General features: G+C 39.5%; 1 protein-coding gene across 3 annotated transcripts in view; it reads left to right on the top strand.

Moving 5' to 3' along the window:
• IL33 (interleukin 33) overlaps positions 1-13,122 on the top strand; it is a 51,925-nt gene that overhangs the window by 16,842 nt on the left and 21,961 nt on the right. Inside the window, exons 1-2 of one of the 3 annotated variants that reach the window (XM_044939903.2) lie at positions 2,884-2,907; positions 5,879-5,930. The exons of 1 other annotated variant lie outside the window; for it this stretch is intronic. The gene's annotated coding sequence lies outside the window, so the exon portion shown is untranslated. Of the gene's footprint in view, positions 1-2,883; positions 2,908-5,878; positions 5,931-13,122 lie in introns of those variants that run through there. One more of the 3 variants, XM_006076452.4, reaches the window with a different exon arrangement.

Below are 13,122 nucleotides of genomic sequence, written 5' to 3'. Positions count from 1 at the left end.
CCATTCTTCTTTCTCAAGACTGCTTTGGCTATTTGAGGTTTTTTGTATTTCCATACAAATTGGAAATCATTTGTTCTAGCTCTGTGAAAAATACTGTTGGTAGGTTGATAGGGATTGCATTGAATCTATAAATTGCTTTGGGTAGTATATTCATTTTCACTATATTGATTCTTCTGATCCATGATCATGGTATATTTCTCCATCTATTAGTGTCCTCCTTGATTTCTTTCACCAGCATTTTATAGTTTTATATATATAGGTCTTTTGTTTCTTTAGGTAGATATACTCCTAAGTACTTTATTCTTTTCTTTGCAATGGTGAATGGAATTGTTTCCTTAACTTCTCTTTCTATTTTCTCATTATTAGTGTATAGGAATGCAAGGGATTTCTGTGTGTTGATTTTATATCTTGCAACTTTACTATATTCATTGATTAGCTCTAGTAATTTTCTGGTGGAGTCTTTAGGGTTTTCTATGTACAGGATCATGTCATCTGCAAACAGTGAGAGTTTTACTTCTTCTTTTCCAATTTGGTTTCATTTCTTTTTCTGCTCTGATTGCTGTGGCCAAAACTTCCAAAACTATGTTGAATAGTAGTGGTGAAAGTGGGCACCCTTGTCTTGTTCCTGACTTTAGAGGAAATGCTTTCAATTTTTCACCATTGAGGATAATGTTTGCTGTGGGTTTGTCATATATAGCTTTGATTATGTTGAGGTATGTTCCTTCTATTCCTGCTTTCTGGAGAGTTTTTTTTATCATAAATGGATGTTGAATTTTGTCAAAGGCTTTCTCTGCCTCTATTGAGATAATCATATGGCTTTTATTTTTCAATTTGTTAATGTGGTGTATTACATTGATTGATTTGTGGGTATTGAAGAATCCTTGTATCCCTGGGATAAAGCCCACTTGGTCATGATGTATTATATTTTTAATGTTTTGTTGGATTCTGATTGCTAGAATCTTGTTAAGGATTTTTGCATCTATGTTCATCAGTGATATTGGCCTGTAGTTTTCTTTTTTTGTGGGATCTTTGTCAGGTTTTGGTATTAGGGTGATGGTGGCCTCATAGAATGAGTTTGGAAGTTTACCTTCCTCTGCAATTTTCTGGAAGAGTTTGAGTAGGATAGGTGTTAGCTCTTCTCTAAATTTTTGGTAGAATTCAGCTGTGAGGCCGTCTGGACCTGGGCTTTGGTTTGCTGGAAGATTTCTGATTACAGTTTCAATTTCCGTGCTTGTGATGGGTCTGTTAAGATTTTTTATTTCTTCCTGGTTCAGTTTTGGAAAGTTGTACCTTTCTAAGAATTTGTCCATTTCTTCCACGTTGTCCATTTTATTGGCATATAATTGCTGATAGTAGTCTCTTATGATCCTTTGTATTTCTGTGTTGTCTGTTGTGATCTCTCCATTTCCAGTTCTAATTTTATTGATTTGGTTTTTCTCCCTTTGTTTCTTGATGAGTCTGGCTAATGGTTTGTCAATTTTATTTATCCTCTCAAAGAACCAGCTTTTGGCTTTGTTGATTTTTGCTATGGTCTCTTTTGTTTCTTTTGCATTTATTTCTGCCCTAATTTTTAAGATTTCTTTCCTTCTACTAACCCTGGGGTTCTTCATTTCTTCCTTTTCTAGTTGCTTTAGGTGTAGAGTTAGGTTATTTATTTGACTTTTTTCTTGTTTCTTGAGGTATGCCTGTATTGCTATGAACCTTCCCCTTAGCACTGGTTTTACAGTGTCCCACAGGTTTTGGGTTGTTGTGTTTTCATTTTCATTCATTTCCATGCATATTTTGATTTTTTTTTATTTCTTCTGTGATTTGTTGGTTATTCAGCAGCGTGTTGTTCAGCCTCCATATGTTGGAATTTTTAATAGTTTTTCTCCTATAATTGAGATCTAATCTTACTGCATTGTGGTCAGAAAAGATGCTTGGAATGATGTCAATTTACCAAGGCTAGATTTATGGCCCAGGATGTGATCTATCCTGGAGAAGGTTCCGTGTGTGCTTGAGAAAAAGGTTGCCATTGACTTTATTGTTTTGGGTTCGAGTTTATACACCCTTTTTTGTGTTTCCTGTCTAGAGAAGATCCTTTAGCATTTGCTGGAGAGCTGGTTTGGTGGTGCTGAATTCTCTCAGCTTTTGCTTGCTTGTCTGTAAAGCTTTTGATTTCTCCTTCATATTTGAATTAGATCCTTGCTGGGTACAGTAATCTGGGCTGTAGGTTATTTTCTTTCGTCACTTTAAGTATGTCCTGCCATTCCCTCCTGGCCTGAAGAGTTTCTATTGAAAGATCAGCTGTTATCCTTATGGGAATCCCCTTGTGTGTTATTTGTTGTTTTTCCCTTGCTGCTTTTAATATTTGTTCTTTGTGTTTGATCTTTGTTAATTTGATTAATATGTGTCTTGGGGTGTTTTGCCTTGGGTTTATCCTGTTTGGGACTCTCTGGGTTTCTTGGACTTGGTTGATTATTTCCTTCCCCATTTTAGGGAAGTTTTCAACTATTATCTCCTCAAGTATTTTCTCATGATCTTTCTTTTTGTCTTCTTCTGGGACTCCTATGATTCGAATGTTGGGGCATTTAACATTGTCCCAGAGGTCTCTGAGATTGTCCTCATTTCTTTTAATTCGTTTTTCTTTTTTCCTCTCTGATTCATTTCTTTCTACCATTCTATCTTCTAATTCACTAATCCTATCTTCTGCCTCCATTATTCTACTATTTGTTCCCTCAAGAGTGTTTTTTATATCATTTATTGCATTATTCATTATATATTGACTCTTTTTTATTTCTTCTAGGTCCTTGTTAAACCTTTCTTGCATCTTCTCAATCCTTGTCTCCAGGCTATTTATCTGTGATTCCAGTTTGTTTTCAAGATTTTGGATCATTTTCACTATCATTATTTGGAATTCTTTATCAGGTAGATTCCCTATCTCTTCCTCTTTTGTTTGGTTTGGTGGGCATTTATCCTGTTCCTTTATCTGCTGGGTATTCCTCTGTCTCTTCATCTTGTTTATATTGCTGAGTTTGGGGTGTCCTTTCTGTATTCTGGCAGTTTGTGGAGTTTTCTTTATTGTGGAGTTTCCTTGCTGTGGGTGGAGTTGTATGGGTGGTTTGTCAAGGTTTCCTGGTTAGGGAAGCTTGTGTCAGTGTTCTGGTGGGTGGAGCTGGATTTCTTCTCTCTGGAGTGCAGTGAATTGTCCAGTAATGAGTTATGAAATGTTTGGGCAGCCTGTATATTGAAGCTCGGGGCTATGTTCCTGTGTTGCTGGAGAATTTGCATGGCATGTCTTACTCTGGAACTTGTTGGCCCTCGGGTGATGCTTGGTTTCAGTGTAGGTGTGGAGGCATTTGATGAGCTCCTGTCAATTAATGTTCCCTGGAGTCAGGAGTTCTCTGGTGTTCTCAGGATTTAAGGACTTAAGCCTCCTGCTTCTGGTTTTCAGTCTTATTTTTACAGTAGCCTCAAGACTTCTCCATCTATACAGCACTGCTGATAAAACATCTAAGTTAAAGATGAAAAGTTTCTCCACAGTGAGGAACACCCAGAGAGGTTCACAGAGTTACATGGAGAAGAGAAGAGGGAGGAGGGAGATAGGGGTGACCAGGATGAGATGCTACTAAGTCGCTTCAGTTGTGTCTGATTCTGTGCGACCCCATAGAAGGCAGCCCACCGGGCTCCCCCATCCCTGGGATTCTCCAGGCAAGAACACTGGAGTGGGTTGCCATTTGACGTGGAATCAAAAGAGGAGAGAGGAAGCTAGCCAGTAATCACTTCCTTATGTGTGCTCCACAGTCTGGACCGCTCAGAGATGTTCATGGAGTTATATAGAGAAGAGAAGAGGGAGGAAGGAGACAGAGGTGGCCAGGAGGATAAAGGGGGTGGGGATCAAAAGGAGAGAGACAGATCGAGCCAGTAATCAGTTCCCTAAGTGTTCTCCACCGTCTGGAACACACAAAGAGATTCACAGAGTTGGGTAGAGAAGAGAAGGGGGAGGGAGGAGATAGAGGTGACCTGGTGGAGAAAAAGGAGAGTCCAAAGGGGGAGAGAGCAGTCAAGCCAGTAATCTCGTTCTCAAGTAAAAATGGGTTACTGAAGATTGGGTTCTTAAAGGTACAAAATTAAAAACAAATATCAAAAGTCAAAGATTAAAAATCTAGAGTAGAGTTTGGATTTTCAAAAATACAATATTAAAGAAAAAAGTCACAAAAATTATAATATATATATATATATATATATATGAAGTTTGCTTTAAAAAATAGGGTCTCTTGCTCTTTTTTTTTTTTTTTTGCAAAGTAATAGTAGATTACAAAAATGAAAATTAAAGGAGTAATAGAGGACTTAAAAATAAAAAAAATTTTTAAAGATTAAAGAATGATAGTAAAAATAGTGAAAATATATCTAGGACTTTCTCTGGTGTTGTTATGGGCAGTGTGGGGTCAGTTCATTTTTGGATAATTCCTTGACCTGGCTTATATTTCTCAAGATCTATAGGCCCCTTCCTATGTAGTCAGTACTAACGATAGGGTTTTAATCATTGCACCTGTCACTTTCAAGGAGGTTCCCTCTGTTTTAGCTTCTTCTGTTTGCTGGTCTCTTCAGTGTCTAATTTCCTCCCTGACACAAGGGGGTGGTGGTGGACACTTTTTTAGGTTCACTTGTTCAGTCATGCTGTGGGGAGGGAGGGACGCTGCAAACAAATAACACTGGCATGTGCTCGCAGTGCATCTGCCACACTGGGTTTATCCCCACTCACAGCGTGTGTGGTTTTCCAGTCTACACTGCTTAGGCTCTAGGTTGCTCTGCCGGGAACTGTCTGAGGCCAGCCCTGGGTTGTATGCACGTCCCAGGTCTAAGCCACTCAGGTTCAGGTACTCGGGTAGTCCTCAGAGGCGCAGACTCGGTTGGGCCTGCGTTTTGTGCCCTTCCCAGGTCTGAGCAGCTCAGGTGACCAGGTGTTTGGCGAGCACGGTTGCTGTGACTTATTGCCTCCCTCGTCCCTGCCGCTTGGCTTTCTGGGTGTACAACAGGCACACCTTCTCAGGCGGATGTTGACCGTGCAATAAGTCTTGGTTAGCAACAAAGCCTGTTTGCAGTTTGGTAGATAATGTCTCTCTGGGGCCACAATTGCCCCCTTCCGGCTCTGGCTGCCCTCGCCTGCCTGTCCTTTGTTCTGTGAGCAGGCCTGACGGTGTCTTAGGTTAGGGCTTTTTGCATAGCTCTAGTCAGTCCTTTGTTCTGTGAGCAGGCCTGGTGGTGTCTTAGGTTAGGGCTTTTCGCACAATAGCTATCCCACAGTCTGGTTTGCTATCCCAAGTTAGTTCTCTCAGATTGTCCTCGGGGCATTCAGGCCTGGTCCTTACTCTAAGCAATGCAGCCCGCGCCTCCCTGCCCAGCCCCCACTTGCTAGTGGCGGGTGCAGACGTCTGTGCTGCTTCTCCGCTGGGGGAGTTACATTTTTCCTCCCAGTTATGTTGCCCTCTGTGGTTCCAAGGCTCACCACAGACTCGGTAGTTAGAGTGTTTCCTGGTGTTTGGAAACTTCTCTCTTTTTTAAGACTCCCTTCCCAGGACAGAGCTCCGTCCCTACCTCTTTTGTCTCTCTTTTTATCTTTTATATTTTTTCCTACCTCCTTTCGAAGACATTGGGCTGCTTTTCTGGGTGCCTGATGTCCTCTGCTGGCATTCAGAAGTTGTTCTGTGGAATTTACTCAGCGTTCAAATGTTCTTTTGATGAATTTGTGGGGGAGAAAGTGGTCTCCTTGTCCTATTCCTCTGCCATCTTAGGACTGCCCCCCGAGTGCAGCACTTTAAAAGAATCATCTTTTAGGATTTTAAACAGCTCAGCTGGAATCCCATCACTTCCACTAGTTTTTTTTTTTTTTTCACAGTAAAACTTCCTGTGGCCCACTTGACCTCATACTCCAGGATGTCTGGCTCTAGGTGAGTGACCAAACCATTGTGGTTATCTGGTCATCAAGATTTTTTTCTGTATAGTTTTTCTGTGTATTCTTGGCACCTCTTCTTAATCTCTTCTGCTTCTGTTAGGTCCTCACCATTTCTGTCCTTTATTGTGCCCATCTTTGCATGAAATGTTCCTTTAGTATCTCCAATTAAAGAGATCTCTAGTCTCTTTCATTCTATTGTTTTCCTCTATTTATTTGCATTGTTCACTTAAGAAGACTTTCTTATCTCTTCTTGCTATTCTATGGATCTCTGCATTCAATTGGGTATATCTTTCCTTTTCTCCTTTGCTTTTCACTTCTTTTCTCAGCTATATGTAAGGCCTCCGTAGACAACCACTTTCCCTTCTTCCATTTCTTTTTCTTTGGAATGGTTTCGGTCACCACCTCCTGTACGATGTTAGGAACCTCTGTCCATAGTTCTTCAGACATTCTGTCTACCAGATCTAATTCCTTGAATCTATTTGTCACATATGTGATACATGAGGTGGGGAAACCAAAGGGAATAAAACAACACATTGAACTGAATAATTCAAAATGTTGATCACACTAAAACCACAGAGCCAGAGACTAAACATAAAGTCAGCTTCTTTAAATGCTTTAGAACAAGCACTGACCCAAGAACAAGAAGACCTGGGTTCTATCAGGTTGAGTCATATAAAAGTGTTATTTTTATAGGTCAAAATTCAGTAGTGCCAGGTTAATAGTGCTCAACCCACAGTTCCTGCTACACCACTCTGTGGTGATCTTTGGGATTTGGATAGGGCTTCCACGTCTGTCCAGCTGGTGATGCCTGCCTTGCCTAGTTTGTAGGGTTTCTACAAGGACCTATACAAATTATGCAACATTTTATTGAGTGTCTGCTCATGAGTAGTTGCTTGGAAAACAAAAGATGACTAAGGTATAATGTTCGTTCCCAAGGAGCTAACAGCCAATGGAGGAAACAAAGAGAAACAATGTTGGATATGATAAGCAAGTAAGGAAGGAAGCAATAAATTCTATTGGACTGGTAGACAAAATCATTTCAGTTGAGCTCTAAAGGTTAAGTAGAAGTTTCCCATGTAAAGGGGAAGAGACAAATTTAGCAAGAGGAACAACTTGAACAAGGCATGCAGGTGTGAAAGCACATGGTAACTTGAGGAACAGTAAATCATTAAGTGGGTCTAAAATGTACAGGGTAATGAGGAAGGGGGTGTGTGAGACCAGAAAGTTTGAAAGGGTGGGTCACACCAGGGTATAAAAATGATTGGATAAGATGCATCTAGAGGAACTGTAAGAAAACATAGAGTGTTTTACAAATGCTGTTATTTACCTTGAATACATAAAAGAAAGTTTCCCTGAAAACTCACATCATCCCTCCCTGAAACTCACATTATCCCTTCCCTGAAAACTCACAAAAGGTTTGGCTTGAGTCATAGACTGATTTGCTAGATTTCTTAATAGAGTGTTTCCTCTCCCTAGGCGGCATGTAGAAATTTTCAGAGTGGTGGGGAAAGGAGAACAGGAAGTGATTCAGTTTGAGTGCTATCTCATTGTTGCCCCCTTCTTCCATATCAGTTCTCCCCCAAGAAAGAATTAAAGCCACCACAACCAATGGAGGAGAGGGTCAGTGTGAGCACACTTCCCTCTTATCTTTTCCCTTCTGCTTCCCTGTAAAATCTCTCAGAATTAAGTCATTCTGTGTCGCCAAGTTTAGTCATATTTTCCATTTCCCCTCTCTCCTACCAGCCAGGATCAATTTTGGGGTGCTGACTTCTTTCAATAATTTTCTGGTACCCAAAAATGGGTTAGTAAAATTCCACCATACCCTCAGAGTTCCTCTGCACAAACAAGAACATGCAAGCCTGACAACACAGTGAATAGAATAGAAGGCCCAGGAATTCAGTTTCACCTTATTCTACCAATGGCTCCCATGGAATAAGAGAAAGAACCAAATGGACTTGATTTCAAATTCTGCCTTTGCTACTTACTGACTCTGTGGCCTTTTGCAAGACAGTTAAGCACTCTGAGTCTCTATTTCCTCACTTCTAAAATGGAGGAAATAATATCAAATACTGGTGATATGGTGACTATTATAAACAATGTATGTAAAACATCTGATCCACAGAAGATGCCCAGGATACTGTAACTGTTATCACCATTAGTGGCATCGCCACCACCATCATTATTAAGAGTCTGAACTAATGCAGACTCCCTGCTGGTCTCATTCCTTCTCTCTTCCTGCTCTCCATCTGTTCCTCACATGGCAGCCAGAGTACTCTTTAAAAAACTAAGTCATATTCCACATTACTTAAACCCTTCTTTGGCTTCCCATTGCACTTTGAATGAAATACAACTTCTTCCCCTGGCCTCCAGGGCCCAGCCCTACTTGGTTTCTTCCTCCTTCCTTCTCCAACTCCATTACATTATACTCTCCAATTGCCCAATCTGCTCCAGCCACACTGGCGCTCTTAGTTCCCTAAAAACTGCAAGTTCTGTCAGGGCCTTTGCCCCTGGAGTTTTCTCTATCCAGAAGTCATCCTCTGTCCCTTCTCAGCCATATGTTCTTCACACCCTTTGGGCACAGCTTAAATGCCACCTTCTCTGACCACACTACCTTAGTACCATTCTAGTCCTTAAACTTCCTCATCAATCTAATTCTTATTTATCATATTCATAAATGATTTATTTGTATGGTTATTTTCTCAAAATATATATCCCCCCAAAAGAATAAACTCCAGGAGGGCAGGAAGAAGTTTGCTTTATTCACTACTGTATCCCTAGCACCTAGCTGAGCATTAGAAAAGTGTTTGATTTATTATTGTTATTCTTAGAACTCTGTGCAGATATAAATCCATACTACTTGTGAACTTGGGACCTCAGAGAGGTTGGGATTTCTCTATAATGATTACTAGCTATATTTCTTTTCAAAGCATTTAACTACTTTCTAGGACATCAAAGATTAAACTTTCTATTTTCTGTATCATCCAAATTTTCCATAATGAACATATATTTTTAATAAAAATTTCTCTTAAACTCTGCATTTTAACAAGACTCCTCACTCCAATTTGATTAAATTCATTTATTTTAAAAGTAAAATCCACAAAGAGGAAAGAAAGACCAGCAGCCAACTTAACACTCTTAAGGGTATCAGTATTTTGGAAGAGAGAAATTGCTAATCAAAGAGCATCGCCTGACATATAAGATACATTTACTGATTCAATAAACAATTTTCCATGTGATCAAATGTAGATTATATGACAAAGTAAAATGAAAACTGTTGTGCAGTGTTCCATGGGTTAATGCCAATGGAATACATAGTCCCTGGCAACTAATGGGCACTCACTATTTGTGGAATGTAGACTAATGCAGACTCATTCCTTCTCTCTTCCTGCCCTACATCTGTTCCTCACATGGCAGGCAGAGCACTCTTTAAAAAACTAAGTCATATTCCACATTACTTAAAACCCTTCTTTGGCTTCCCATTGCACTTTGAATGAAATTCAACTGTGGATTGGATTTCAATCCAATCTGGAGCCTTCAGCCAGCCAAAGAAGCAATCATACACATGGCAACTTTGGAAATGATATCACATACGTTTTTGTTGTTGTTGCTCAGAAATGAATTACCAACTAATGAATTTCTATTTAAGATACTATTCCTTGATTAAAATCTCATTTGAGGTTTTTATTTTACTTTTTTGTGATTTAGTGTTAGTCACTCAGTCATATCCGACTCTCAGTGACCCTATTGACTGAGGCCAGCCAGGCTCCTCTGTCCATGGAATTCTCCAGGCAAGAATATTGGAATGGGTGGCGAAACCTTCTCGGGGGTTTAGTGATTTAAATGTATGTCATTTCCTCTGGAATGTTCCTCTCCACTACACGTACACTCTTACCCTCTTCTTTCTCCTTCTTTCTTAAAAAGTTCCTCCTCTTTCCTTGTATTGTCTAAAACATGGCTTTCCCCTGGTGACACCACCATTCTTAAACCCACTCTCTTTCATTGTGTGCCCATTTCTCAGCACCAATACCGGAAGCAGCACATTTCTCACTTTCCACTGCCCTTGGTTAACCTCAACCCTGGGCCCAACTACTTATGTTAATGTCTTTCCGTTCTGTTTACCAGGGGTCCCAACATCCTTTTCTGTTTGAGCTGCCTCCTCTATCATCACCCTCAGTTGACTTCATTGCCTGTTTTAATGATTCTTTAGTCCTCTACACGGAGAAGGCAATGGCACCCCACTCCAGTACTCTTGCCTGGAAAATCGCATGGATGGAGGAGCCTGGTAGGCTCCAGTCCATGGGGTCGCTAAGAGTCGGGCACGACTGAGTGACTTCACTTTCACTTTTCACTTTCATGCATTGGAGAAGGAAATGGCAATCCACTCCAGTAGTCTTGCCTGGAGAATCCCAGGGACAGAGGAGCCTAGTGGGCTGCCGTCTATGGGGTTGCACCGAGTCGGACACGACTGAAGCGACTTAGCAGCAGCAGTCCTCTACAGGGCTTTGCTGGTGGCTCAGGTGGTAAAGAACCCACCTGCAATGCACAGGTCACTCACAAAGCCTCATCCTCACCACCATTATCATCAGAACATCTCCACCTCCAAGATAAGAACACTGGAATTCACCTGTTTATAATATAAAACAAGCTTCTGTATTTTTACTTCTCCCACTCCCATTTTTAAAACCTTTAGAAATTGTGCTAAAATGTAACAATAAATATAGTACATCTGATCTTCATTTTAATCATTTTAAGTGTATATGAAATACACTGACATTAGTGAGCAACCATCATAATCCAGCTCCAAAATTTTTTTCATCTTCCAAAAATGAAGCTTGATATCCATGAACAGTATTAACCCATTCCCTAGTTAAGTCTTTTAAGCATATTTATATTTCCCTTAATTGCTGTAAAGCTTCTCACAACCTACTTTATGAACAAGAATCAGGCCATTTTACAAGATCCTCAAGTTCATGTTCCTAGACCTGATATTTCACATCTCCCCCATTCTCTCACTTTTCCTCCTCTCCTACACAAAGAAATATGCCTCCTCCTTTTCAAAGCTGACCTTCCACTAGTATTCTTTCCCCCTCTCTCTTCTGTCTCCTCTGGGACTTTGATATAGAAAACTATTTATATAGTTTTGATATAGAAAACTATATCAGTTTTCTCTTTCTCGTTCACTACTTTTTCTCTACATTGAAATACACCTAGGAGTTTCATATTCTAATAAAAAAATAATAATAATGTGTTAAGTTTTACTATGTTCTAGCTATTATGCTAAGTGCTTAAAATGTACCTCCTTATATAATTCTCATAAAAATCCCATGAGTTCAAAATATTATAAGAAAAAGTGTTATTATGAGGAAACTGAGGCTTTAGAGACATCAAGTAACTTGCCCTAGACTTTTCACCTGACTAGTTAGCAGCATCCTCCCTTCTCCATGCTGCTGTCAAGATACCATTCTCTCTGCGTTTCCCTTTCATTACTATACTTTTTTAAAAGTCTTTCTCCTTTCTTCTTCACACTGTGCAGTAAACTACAGTTTCCTACCATGCTTAAAGGACCCTCTCCAAGGCCTCTAATCTGCTAGTTCTCTGCACTGCTCATCAAATGTTCCTTTTTGAGAGGATCTGCTTTCTTACCCTTCATAATATGACCTTTTTTTTTTTTCTCCTTCTCTTTCTGATCTTCTTTGCTAACTCCTTTTCTTCTCTTACCCCTTAAATGTAAGAGTCTCCACAGTTCCATCTAGACACAGCTTTCTCTTCCTGCTGCACACTCAGCTGAGCCAATCTCACTTTGCTCCCACATAATCAACAGTTATGCTTTCACAAATGAACAAATCCACATGGCTAAGTCTGGCCTTCTCAACCCACAACCCAGCTCCAGCTCCCTGCTGAAATTTCCATATAATTGTTCCTTTAATTTGAGATACCATTTGCCCTATATTACTCACTACTTGTTCCTGTCAATGAACTCTTCACATGAGTTTCCTAACCAGACCACTGGCACCAATTTCACTTCCCTTTGCCTTCCCTTCCCCTGTCCAGAGCTGATATATCCACATCCAAAAAGAGCTATGGAGGCTCTGTGGCAGACACAACACTGAACTGCGAATGAACTTTGGTTCTAATCCTGACTCAGCCACTAAAGAGCTATGTGACAATGGAAGTAGGACCAGGGATCTCTGGAGCCCTTTCTCATTCAACATTCAAGGACTCTTATGAAATATGCCTGAAGCACTAATCACCTTCATCCCTGCCTGACTAGTCTCACTGACACTGCCCTGGCTCTATTCTCACTGCTTTTTGCCTGGGTTATTTAATTGGCCTCCTAACTGGCGTTCTTTCCTTTCTTCTAGTCCTTCATACAGCCATAAAATTACATTCATAAAACACATCTTTGATATTTCTCACTTGCTTAAAAAACTTTAAAAAGATTCTTGTTAGCTACAGAGTAAAACTCAAACTCCTTACCATTATATTCACAGCTCCCTGCATTCTACTCCCCACATAACATATGAAGCCTCACTTTATCTAAATTGGATTACAAAGGTGTTTGGGATAAGCATTTGGGGAAAAAAAAAATCCCTAAATTACTCTTTATACTAGACGTAATAAGTGATTAAAGATTGAAATATTAAATAGTAAAGAATAAAACTTTTAGAAAGTGGCATGATAAATTAATTTATAATCTTTGAGGAGGGGGCATCTTCAAAGCAGGACACCAAATCCAGAAGTTATAGGAGGAAAAGTTGATTAAAATTTACCACGTAACACGGGTGTACCTATGCCTGATTCTTGTTGATGTTTGACAGAAAAACCACAAAATTCTGTAAAGCAACTATCCTTCAATTAAAAAATAAATAAATTGGCAAAAAATCAATCAAACATGAGTAAACCTGCGGCTGATTATCTTGATGTTTGCTAGAAACCAGTGCAACACTGTAAAGCAATTATCCTTCAATTAAAAATAAAATTTTTAAATATCTTTAAAAAATTTAAATGCAATTAATAAAGTAATAATTGGTATTGGGGAAAGTTTTTCACAGACAACAATTTCACCTCTTAATTTACAAAGAGTCCATATAAGTCATTAATTTACAGACACTGACAACAAATATGTTTTTTTAAAAAAATGTTAAATCTCACTAAATAATTAAAGAAACAAAATTCAAAACATGAGC

Source organism: Bubalus bubalis, chromosome 3, assembly GCF_019923935.1.
Source record: "Bubalus bubalis isolate 160015118507 breed Murrah chromosome 3, NDDB_SH_1, whole genome shotgun sequence".
NCBI classification, from domain to species: domain Eukaryota; kingdom Metazoa; phylum Chordata; class Mammalia; order Artiodactyla; family Bovidae; genus Bubalus; species Bubalus bubalis.
Note: the sequence above shows the minus strand (reverse complement) of the source record. Positions and strands in the feature narration are given on the sequence as shown.